Raw genomic sequence first — 12,179 nt, 5'->3', positions numbered from 1 at the left:
GAGGTCCAATACCCGTGTCACAAAATCTCAACGTACCAAGACGATTTTGGTGTCTACGAACCGATAATGATTAGGACATCATTCCTATGTATTTGCGTTACAATCGAGGGTTGCCAACACCCCTAAATCACAGTTTCCGTCCCATCCCTTAAACTCCATTTTGTGAACGGCATCCATCTTGCATCTTGCCCTCATGATAAGTCAATTAAAGGTCGAGCTTGATCCAAATAGACACGTCCACCTTTCGTGACTTTCCCCTGACCTGTCCCAACTGACTCCACTGTCTTCGGCCAAACCTGTTTAGGCAGCTCCTCGCCCAGTGACCGAATACGATAGCATCTACACATAACATTCCACGAACCATTCACTACATACAGCCCATGTTTCCTTCAAACACGCACCTGTCCCCGTATCTTGTTTATGGCCTTTTTTATGGCTGGGTTGTACCTTCCTTTATTGGTGGTTCATCTATATCTGATGGGAGTTCCCGGTCCAACTGGGTAATATATCAGCAAACTGGACATCTAAAATATGGGCTTGCTTACATGACTTCGCTCTTTGTATTGTTGTAGAAATATGTGTGTTGCCATACCATAAACTCAAGAATTCTTGCTTGAAGCCATATATTTGATATATAAGGAGACGGCTGGTTCTGTAAAAACGAACAGTCTCCCAAGAACCTACTCTCTGTGTGGTGTACTTCTGGGACACGTGTTACTTGGTAGCTACCAATAAAACTTGATCTTTGACTGCGACTAGAAGACTACGTGTTTCTGTGGTCCGGAACAAGGGAACTCAGAGGTCTTCAGGTGTTATCCCCTGACACCGGCGGGTTCCTAAAAACCCGTTACCTCAGTGCACAGCATACCTTAGCGTGTGTGCTGAAAAAAATTAATGTGGCTCCATTTATTTTTTGCCACAACACATTTCATATTGTATGCTCCTGATGAGAGCCTTATTATTGCTGACAAGGCTGAAACATGTCGACCAGTGTTTAGGGGATAACGAAGATCAATTTATCATCTTCATTATATCCCCATTCTGTTTTTAACTGTGTTCTAGGAGCCCAGGAATAAAATACTATTAGTAGGGGATCCCAGAGGCATTTTTAACATCACCACTTTGAGAACATATCACACCTAAAAATCATACCCGCTCCACTGTAAGTCAGGCGTCGAAGCACAGCTGGGTTGCATTCGGCAGCCCAGCTGGGAACCCAATGATGAAGCATGCCACCAACTAGGTTGGTGGGTGAGGGTTCTTCTAAAACCATACTGTATGTCTTCTTGGACATACAGTATGGTTTTAGGCAGGGTAAAGGGATGCTGGATCAATGCCTAACCTGCATCTACTGATTGGGAAGTACACTATTGCCAAGAAGGGAATTTTACATTTGGCTTTTATGGATCGAACAACGGCATTTGACCAAGTAAACAGGTCCAAATTATGGTTGATGCTACGTGACATGGGAATTGATGTAGAATTGGTGGCTTTACTTTGGGTGGGGTGGGTTGGGCTTGGGGGTAGGGGTGCTGGGGGGGTTTCTTTAAAAAAGATTACACAAGCATAGAATGTGTAAAGTACTTAAAGAGAATGTTTTTTTTTAGACTAAAACAAGAACCTTGGATACTTTCAGATTATAGAAATGCATCAAATTAGTTGTTTAGCCTAGAATGTTGCAGGCCTTAATAATAAAAGTAAAAGACAATTTGTTTTGAAGAGCTTAAAATGTACAATCCTCATTTAGCACTGCTAACTGAAACTCATTTATGTTACAAAGATAGGAAATTACTTGCGCAAGGAGGGTATGAGCTACTGACGTGTACAACCCTAAATGCTTCTATTCGAGGGGTTGCCATACTTAAGAAAAAACAATTCAAAGTGGAAATTCTTAAAGCAAATGCTGACAAAGCGGGACGATGGGCCATTGTGCAAATTAATTTATCAAATGCTATATATGTTTTCTGTGCTATATATGGTTCTAATACTGATGATTCTTATGTCTTTGATAAATTAAATATGGAGTTGCTAGATTGGGAAGGGGAGTTAATACTTATGGGCGACTTTAATTGTGTTATCAATTATGTACAAGATACTACGAGGCAAGGCATATCTACACGTATGCGTAAGACACGTGCCGCTATCCTTGAACTTTCACGTATACACAATATTAAGCATGTATGGAGGAATCTTTATCCTCATCTATCAGGTTTTACCTATTACTCAGCGCCTCATAAGATGTGCTCACGTATTGATATGGCAAGGGCCTCTGACAATATAATAGAAACATGTCAAATGGAGATATGCCCCAGGGTAACCTCAGATCATAACCCTATTTTACTACGATTTAATATTATACCTAAAAGAATAGAACCAAGGCTCTTTTCATTTCCTAGATACCTATTGTCAGATTTAACATTCATTTCTCAGTTGAAAGACCATATTAAAGAATATATGGAGTTTAATATGGATTCCGCTGCACTAGTTTATGTTTGGGACGCTTGTAAAGCGAGTATACGAGGGTATGCCCAACGGTTTATCCTTAGACAAAATGCTAAACGTAAGGAAGAGATGAGGGTAATGACTTCAGATATTTTGACGTTAGAGAAACTTCTTGCAGAAACTCTCAGACCGGGAGCTTTAAGAGCGCCTACTTTATTAACTGTAAATCAGTTGAATCTCAAATTAATTACTCTAAGAGTCAATACTAAAAAACTTTTTAGAGAATGAACAGGCGCCCCCCGCGCCTAGGGGAGGGGCGCCCTTAGTTGCGCCATGTGACTGAGCCCCTTATGGGTTACCTAAGAAGGGGGTGTATCGAGTAAGGAGGGACCATGATGTCAGCAGGGCGTGCAAGATTGTAGGGGAAGTTATTTAAGGCTGCGCCTGGGAGTAGTCTGCCTCTTTGTCCCCTCAGACCTCCAGCAAGCATTAGAGGCACGTCGTTGACGGGGACTTCGTTGACCGGTCGGCGGTGTGCAGCGCGGCACAGGAGGTTTGAGGGGGCCTAGGCGTAGCGTTTCAATTAGTTATGTTAGTTGGTATTGTGTTTAGTTTACATATTCAGTTGTACTTCTAGGCGTTAAAAGCGCCTTCGCGCCACATAGATGCAGCGCGGGTATGGCTAAGGGGTCCTGCGGCGTAGACGGGGGACATGCCCTTGTTCTCACTGTTGGATCTCTGGGATAACGTTTCGATTAGTGTATGTTTTGTTATGCATTATGTTTTAATCCTAGCCGTGGAAAGCGCCATCGCATCGCATCGGTATGTAACGTGAGGTGGTAGACTCCTGACTGTGTTTTATCTGTGTTTAATAGTAGATGGGGACCGCAGGGAGTTAACTGTGCAGGGATTACAGGTATGCCTTTTAGGTGCAAAATAATATGTGTTAAGGGATCGGATAGCGGGGAGTGATAAGAGTGGCATGGGACAGCGATGTCCTTCTACAGAGAGTGTTGCATCGAGGGAGGTACACAAGGCTATTATCTGTGCCTTTGTTGCTGTCCCGATGGGTGGAAAGCGCGCCCAGTTGTAGGGGGCATGGCTTCACAGTATGGGTTTCGATTCCGACAACTGTAATGTCTTTGTGCTGTCCCATTGGGGGGAGAGCGCTCCCGAGTGTAGGGGGCGTGACTTTGTGGTAGGAGTTTCGATTCCACCAACTGTAATGTCTTTGTGCTGTCCCGGTGGTGGGGAGAGCGCGCCCGGGTGTAGGGGGCGTGTCTCGAGTTATAGGTTTCGATTTCTGATTTCGGTCGTGCGGTAATAAAGAAGCGCTGGTTGAGGCCTGCTTCCTAGTAATGCGTAACCTCAAGGCAGCCCGCCCTGCAGCCAGTTCCCGCATTGGCCCGCAGCAGTAGTGGAATGCGCCCTCAGTTTCCAAGAAGATGCGATAGTCCGCAGTGCAAGCATTTCACTAAGTTAGGCGGGCTTTCAAATTGGTAGCCAAAGCTGAGTAGGGTTGGTCCCATTCACAGACCCGTAAACGGGAGTCCCACCAATGCGTTTATTTCCAGAGAACGCTAGTAGGGCACCATTGCTCCTTTTCTTGGTGTTTCATTTCCCGTCATATTTCATGAATCAGTGGTTTGATTACAAATGGTGTCCGTGGTTTGAATACAATGACTTCCCTCTGTCAGAATCATTAGTGCAATCCGTTTAACAGCCGTAGTTGTATCCATGTCTCAGAGTGTGATGCCCATTATGCCGTCTGCTTTAATGCCGGTGAGGAACAGTAACTTGCGGGCTGGGCTCCGCTAAGCTAACCCGAATGTCAGTCATATTCTAAGCAGTCATGTTATGCTGTTGGTTTTATGAAATGTTCAGAGGTATTAAAGGTATACTTTCAGGTTAAGCTGTTATTTTATTGGAAAGTCGGACTCAAGCAGCTAGTATCCACCCCCACCCACCTCGCCGGACACACACTCGACGCCGTCTTCTCATCCAGCAAAGACATCGCCTTCAGCCACGCCACTGAACTCCACTGGACGGACCACAGCTGCGTCCACTTCACCTTCAGAAGAACGACGATCCACCACCACCAGCAACCGGTTGCTCGAAGAAGCTGGAACAAGATCACAGCCGACCAGCTCGCCGCTTCCCTGAGCCAGCATCCCCCCGCCAGCTCAGCAAACCCCAGCCAGGCCGCCGACAACCTCACGAAGTGGATCAGCAACTGCGCGGACGAACTCGTCTAGCCTAGCAGACCCGGCAGCAAGAAGGCCCCATGGTTCACCGACGAACTCAAGAGCTCCAAGAAGAACTGCCGAGCCCTCGAGAAAGCCTGGAGAAGGGAACCAACACCGGACAACAGGACCGCCCTCAAGCTTGCCACCCGAAAGCACCATCAACTGATCCACGCCACCAAGAAAACTGCTTTCAAGGACCGGCTGGACAACAACGCACACAATAGCAAGGAACTCTTCAACATCGTCAAAGAGCTCTCCAACCCCAACGCCGGAAACAACGACATCACCCTATCGCAAGACCTCTGCAACTCCCTCGCCTCCTACTTCCACAACAAGATCGCGGACATACACAACAGCTTCAGCACTCAACCGACGCACGCCACGACCGAACCACCGCCCCCCACCACCACCCTCCGCGCCTGGACTCCGATCAGCACCGAAGACACCATCCGCCTGATGAACTCCATCCATTCTGGATCTCCGACCGACCCCTGCCCTCACCACGTCTTCAACAAGGCCGACGCGGTCATCGCACCCCACCTGCGGGACATCATCAACACCTCCTTCGACACCGCCACCTTCCCGGAGAGCTGGAAGCACGCCGAACTCAGCGCCCTACTCAAGAAACCTACAGCGGACCCCACCGAACTCAAGAATTACCGCCCCATATCGCTCCTCCCGTTCCCAGCCAAAGTCATCGAGAAGACCGTCAACAAGCAGCTGGCCGCCTTCCTCGAGACGAATGGATCCCTCGACCCCTCACAGTCTGGCTTCCGAGCAAACCACAGCACCGAGACCGCCCTCATCGCTGCCACCGATGACATCCGAGCCCTGATGGACAACGGAGAAACAGCGGCCCTCATCCTCCTAGACCTCTCCGCGGCATTCGACACTGTCTGCCACCGCACCCTAGTGCAGCGCCTCAGCAACATCGGAATCCAGGAGAAGGCACTGGAATGGATCATCTCCTTCCTCGACGGAAGAACACAGAGAGTCCGTCTACCACCGTACAAGTCAGAGGCCACCGAAGTCATCTGCGGCGTCCCTCAAGGATCCTCGCTGAGCCCCACCCTCTTCAACGTCTACATAAGCCCCCTCGCGGCCATCGCACACCAACACAACCTCAACATCATCTCCTACGCTGACGACACCCAGCTGATCCTCTCCCTGACCAACGACCCCGCCGCCGCCAGAGCCAACCTCCACGAAGGGATGAAAGACGTAGCCGAGTGGATGACGACCAGCCGCTTGAAACTGAACTCAGACAAGACTGAAGTCCACATCCTGGGTTCCTCGCCCTCCACCTGGGACGACTCCTGGTGGCCCCCCGCCCTAGGCAGCGCACCCAAACCGACAGACCACGCACGTAACCTGGGCTTCATCTTGGACTCCTCCCTCACCATGACCAGACAAGTCAACGCCGTCTCCTCGTCATGCTTCAACATCCTGCGCATGCTACGGAAGATCTTCCGGTGGATCCCCACCGAGACCAGGAAGACGGTCACCCAGGCCCTCGTCACCAGCCGACTGGACTACGGCAACGCCCTCTACGCCGGAACCACCGCCAAGCTCCAGAAAAGACTCCAGCGGATCCAGAACGCCTCAGCCAGACTCATCCTCGACATCCCACGACACAGCCACATCTCTGGACATCTGAGAGACCTTCATTGGCTCCCCGTCAACAAAAGAATCACCTTCCGCCTCCTCACCCATGCACACAAAGCCCTACACGATCAAGGCCCTAGCTACCTCAACAACCGCATCAACTTCTACGCTCCCAAACGACATCTCCGATCAGCCAGCCACGCCCTTGCCGCCGTCCCCAACATCCGAAGAACGACAACAGGAGGAAGGTCCTTCTCCTACCTGGCCGCCAAGACCTGGAACTCCCTACCGACTGACCTGCGCCTGACCCAAGACCACCTCTCCTTCAGGAAGAAGCTCAAGACCTGGCTATTCGAGCAGCAGCAGCACTCCCCCCCCCCCCCCAAGCGCCTTGAGACCCTCCGGGTAAGTAGTGCGCTATATAAATGCCTGTGATTGATTGATTGATTGATTGACCAATGATACGGCATATTAACGCGGTCCGAGCGGTGCACTATGGTAACATGCGGTAACTATCGTCAATCATCAGAAAAGCATTGTAATTACGTGGGGCTGTTACTCTCGGTCCGCTTAACCCCTTTTTGCTGACTGGGTAATTAATTAGTGTCCGTTGTAATAACAATGGTCATTCATACATGCTCAGTGAGCATGTTCTGCACTCTGGTCCATCTGATTTCAGCAGCATGCGTTTAAACACACTTGGACTGAGTCCTCTGTCATTTTACGCAGTTCACGAGTCAGGCTTTTCTTATTGGCATTTTAAGTAAGACAGGGAGTTTCTGATTTCAATTAAGCTGCCATAAATGTTCCGAAGTGCAGGGTTTGAGGCACAACATGCTTTAATACACGGAAAACGGCTTTTTAAACAGTAAATAGGGACAGCGTTTGTAATTACCTTTACCCTGCTGCCCGGTGTAATGTCATTAGACAATAATTACAGTGCAACAGGCGAACATCCCACACATGCTTTGATACACGGAAAACGGCTTTTTAAACAGTAAATAGGGACAGCGTTTGTAATTACCTTTACCCTGCTGCCCGGTGTAATGTCATTAGACAATAATTACAGTGCAACAGGCGAACATCCCACTTGGCCTAGGGTTTCCTTATTGAGAAAGGAGTAGCTCATTTTATTTATATATTAAACATATGTAGCTATAGGCACGCCCAGTAGATGTGATTAAGGTACTTCTGCGCTTCACGTCATGCCAAAAAAAAGGCCGTGAAAATGAAAGCTGTATCACACTGAACCTGCGACCATTTGAAAGGATAGCGGTTTAAACTAACTAGGGATTAACATTTACTCACTTTTAATGTTGTCTCGACAAACATCCAAATTGAGGCGTTCTAAATGGGTACCTAGTCATCTCATCCTAGAATGAGAAGGTGATCGGCGGCACTGCTTTCAAAGTTTGAAATGTTGACTCCTTGGAAATCAAAGCCCCATCAGTAGAAAAATCCATCTTTTGTGGGGGGCCCCATTTTATTTATTTTCTGCTAGATATCTGACATTCATGGACCTCGAGTCAGTAGGACTGTCCTGGATACCTTTCATTACATGGGACTCGGTCACTACATGTGCCCTGCTTCCAAAAGCATTTCAACTGCTTGGCAGGTACCTGCGGTCATGTTGGGCTTTTAGGTAAGTCCGTGGTAACATACAAGTTGTACAAAAGTGAAATATTCCATGTGGGATGCGGAGTGACTCTGTCACTTACAAAAAAAAAAAAAAAAAAAAAAATGGAAACAGGACTGATGTGTGGCAGATACGACCTTCGTGTTAGCATGTCAGACTAAACCATTTTAACATGTTAAAACCAGCATGTGCAATTAATAGGTCAACTTTATAGTGCAGACTGGAGCTCAGAAGGCTCAATTGCATGATCATCGGAAAGGATGCATGTAATTAAAACCAATGCCATATTTCAGTAGTAATCTAAATTTCCCGTCTCAGTAATAACAAGGGGCACCAAAATGCTGTTATTATGTAGATCATAAAAGCATTTTCCTGGCAGCGAGGATCTGTCTTTAAACATCTTGCTCAAAGCTATATAGAGCAAGGACCATAATCAAATTTTATTCATGTAACATTTTACAACTCGGGGGAAATATCAGCCCACAGCCCTAAGAAAAGGGGTGGAATACTTAGTATGGTTATTAATTGGCCTAGGAACAGATGCATTTTGCTTAAAATTCCCGGTTATGGGCATACAAGGAATGTCAAGACCGTTATCCCATACAAATATTGGCACTCTACTCTAAGGGTTACCAGTTTGTGAGAATTTCTCTGTGGTGGCACAATAATGTGTCCGATTAGAAATGGTGAACCCATACGCAGACCTAGGGAGCCCACACACATCTGACCTGAGCTGCTTTCCCACCATTTGGGAAAAGCTAGGAATGATGACTCCGGGGGTAGCTGACTATAAAAAAAAAAAAAAAAAAATAATAATAATATTTTACGATATGCTGGAAAATAGAGGAAGGTCAGTTTGTAAATACTGCAGTTATTCTGTGATTGGCCTAATACATCAGGGCTCCACCAACTGGGTAATCAAAATGCTGCTGGAAACCAACAATAACCAGAAGGGACTGCAGAAGACATAATCTTGACTCACCTGGAGGGCTGAGGGACACCTGCTTCCAATTGAACCGCCACAGATTGATGAAATCTTTTAACAGTGTTAGAAGCTGACATGCAGAAGTCCACAGGGAGAATAGGACGCAAGGTCTTGCAAGGACAACCATTAGTGCCAAGTGGGACTTCGCAGTGGCCGGTGCCCAGGCTGAACAAAATGGGTGAAAAGGCACATGGTCGAAAAGGCAGTCTCGCGTTCTGTCATCTATAAATCTGTACTGAAAGGTTGGGAACTGTGGGTTTTTCTCAGGTCATAATCATAAGCCACAAGGCATATAGATGGACACATACAATGCCTCTTGCAATACATGTACAATTTAATTAGGCCTTGCATAATTGGGAATCTGCTTAATTGCCAAACAAATGCGGGCAGATTTTCCTTTTATTTTAAAGGTTGGTATTTCTAACGGAAGACTCTGCGGTGCAACTCTCATGCCGTGGCCTTCAGGAAAGACACACATTAGAAAAGCGGGGACAGGTGGTGTGCAACACCATTCTTGGTACAAGCCCATCTCATTAACAGGTACTGTTTTATGGGACTAAAACACAATTGCCTAATATTTAGTGGCAAAGTTTCTACAACACGATTTGCTGTAGTTGCATCCATATGCTCTATCTGAACCAACAGTTCTGGGCAGAAAACAATTGACTTTCATCACACTGAATGTGTGAGGATGCCCTGGGGTGTTAATAATTTAATTGCCTGGACGCGGGTGCTGGCAATCTCATTCCAAGTTTAATTTAATTGGTGTCTGTTCTCTTCCTGCCATAGGTTTGATTAGCTAAAACACAGGTGCCGTGGACCGAGTTGAATTTTGGGGAGGCTTCCTGTGTTCAGGTACCTCAGAGGGCCGGTGCGCTATGCGGTGCCCTGGATTTCAAGTAAGGCAACTGGTTGTTGTAGCGCATTGTGGCCTGCCGGCACAATGAGCGCAACAGAGGGTTCAAGACTATTGACAACTTAATGCTATGCTCAACCATGATGAAAATTTTAATTTCATAGTGCCTGTAACGTGTGAATGTAACTGGTTGTTGTAGCGCGTTGTGGCCTGCCGGCACAATGAGCGCAACAGAGGGTTCAAGACTATTGACAACTTAATGCTATGCTCAACCGTGATGACAACTTTAATTTCATAGTGCCTTTTACGTGTGAATGTTGCTAGACTGTTATGCCATTGTTCAAGTACCTCAGAGGGCCGGTGCATTATGCGGTGCCCTGGTTTTCAGGTAATACAACTGTGGTGCAGCGCATTGTGGCCTGCCGGCACAAAGTGCGCGGCAGGGTTCAAGAGTATAGTCAACATAATGCTATGCCTAAATGTAATAGCGATTTATTTTCTTGATGCCTTTAACATGTGAATGTCCCTAAGGTGTGAAGCCATCTATAGTGATTTATATATCCAAGTAGGATACTTGTACTATTGTACTGGTTTATAGTGAATTATCCGATTTGGGGTGAATTAAATCTACGCCATGGACAGACTTCATGAAAGATGGGCGGGGTGCTACATTATCAGCTTATTGCGGGCTCTAGGCAACAAATGCTTCAGAAAACAGCATCCCAGTAACAGGTGGTGGGCTATTTCAGGCATACTCCACAGGCAATAGGGATTGCTAGTTAATATTTCGACATCGGGTGGCGTTACTAAATGGACAAGCATTAATAGCCAATTTTCGGTCGTGTGGTTGCAGTTCTGAAAATCTATAGGGCCGTATTTTGGCAAACAATTTTCGGCAAAGGTCTCTTTCCTTTTCAACTCGAATACCTAGAAAGGGTTACGATTTATTGGTGGAAAAATCCACAGGTGAGTGGGATTGCGAGAAATCCATTTACATTATAACCACTTTATTCTATGGCCAAGTTGGGCGGAAAGGGAAGCCTGACTAGCTGGTGGTCCTGGACTCCACGGATAGAACTTGGGGAGGCTGCCTGTGTTCAGGCACTCCGGTGGGCGATGCGGTATCCGGAGCCCTGGATTGCAGTAATGCAACAGTTTGCTGTAGCCTGTTGTGGGCTGCCGGGACAATGTGTACAGCAGAGTGAAAAGCTTGGTAGTATGAGTCAGTCATGTTCAAGTGTAGGGCCAAGCTCCAGCGCAGGGTAATGTGGTGCCTAATTTTCTTATTGCCTTTACCATGCTGTTGCCGCTAAAGTGAACGACCAGAGCTGAAATTCTAAGGTAATGTCATGCGTAATTTACTTAATGCCTTTAAAAGGTAGATGTGGCTAAGCATGATGCTACAAATAATTGTTTATATCTAAATAGTAGCTTTTTCTCCTTTTGGGGCATCAGAGCCCGGACAGTACCCCTGGGTTAAAGTAGGCATTCTTTTGAGGTAGAGCAAAGTAAAAGTCCATTCATTTGGGAGGAGTACACATGTCAGGATTTGGTCTATTCCCTTTAGTCAGTAATGCTAGTGGGAAGGATCTAACGTCATTAGGAAGGCTTATGTTGGGGAGGCCGGGGGCACCCCTGGGGCCTGAAGTAATTCTGCAAGCTGCCACAACAGGTAAAAGTTGGTTCAACTAGCGCTAGTAGGAAATGGTCCAGTTCCGCAGAGCTGGGGTGCATTTCTCAGGAAATGCACTTAAGCTCATTAATTGCATTATATTGCTGGCTATTAGGGAACACTGTCAGCGTCAGGGGGGGAGGGCGAGTGCGCCGGGTAGCTTCTCACCCTGTGGCGGAGCACTGACAGTTAACAACAAAGGGGGATGCACAACAAAGGAAGTTCAGTGTCTGGAGGGACCCCAGGAGGGGGTAGGATCCACATCTGCTGAGGGTAGGCGGAAAGGAGGACCGACCTGCCGGTGGTCCTGGACTCTACTGCCCTAACCTGCAAAGTATGGACTGAGTAGAACCTTGGGGAGGCTGCGTGTGTTCAGGCATCCCGGTGGGCCGGTGCGTTATGCGGTGCCCTGGATTTCAATTAATGCAACTGTTTGCTGTGCGCATTGGGGCCTGCCGGCGCAATGTGCGCAGCTGAGTGGAGAGCTTGGCGGGATGAGACGGACAAGTTCCATTGTAATGCCAAGCTCAAGTGCAGGTGTAATGTTGTACCTAAATATCTTACTGCCTTTGACATGTTATTGCCGCTAAGTGTACGGCCAAAACTGAAGTTCAAGTAATGTCGTGCCTGATGATGTACTTAATGCCTTTGACAGGTTGATGCGGCTAAAGCATGATGCTATGAATAATTGTATATATCCAAAAAGGATGGTTTCTCCTATTTGTCTGTGAAGAATT

The sequence above is a fragment of the Lissotriton helveticus genome, chromosome 5_1 (assembly GCF_964261635.1).
Source record: "Lissotriton helveticus chromosome 5_1, aLisHel1.1, whole genome shotgun sequence".
NCBI lineage: Eukaryota > Metazoa > Chordata > Amphibia > Caudata > Salamandridae > Lissotriton > Lissotriton helveticus.
This window is presented reverse-complemented; position numbering follows the sequence as displayed.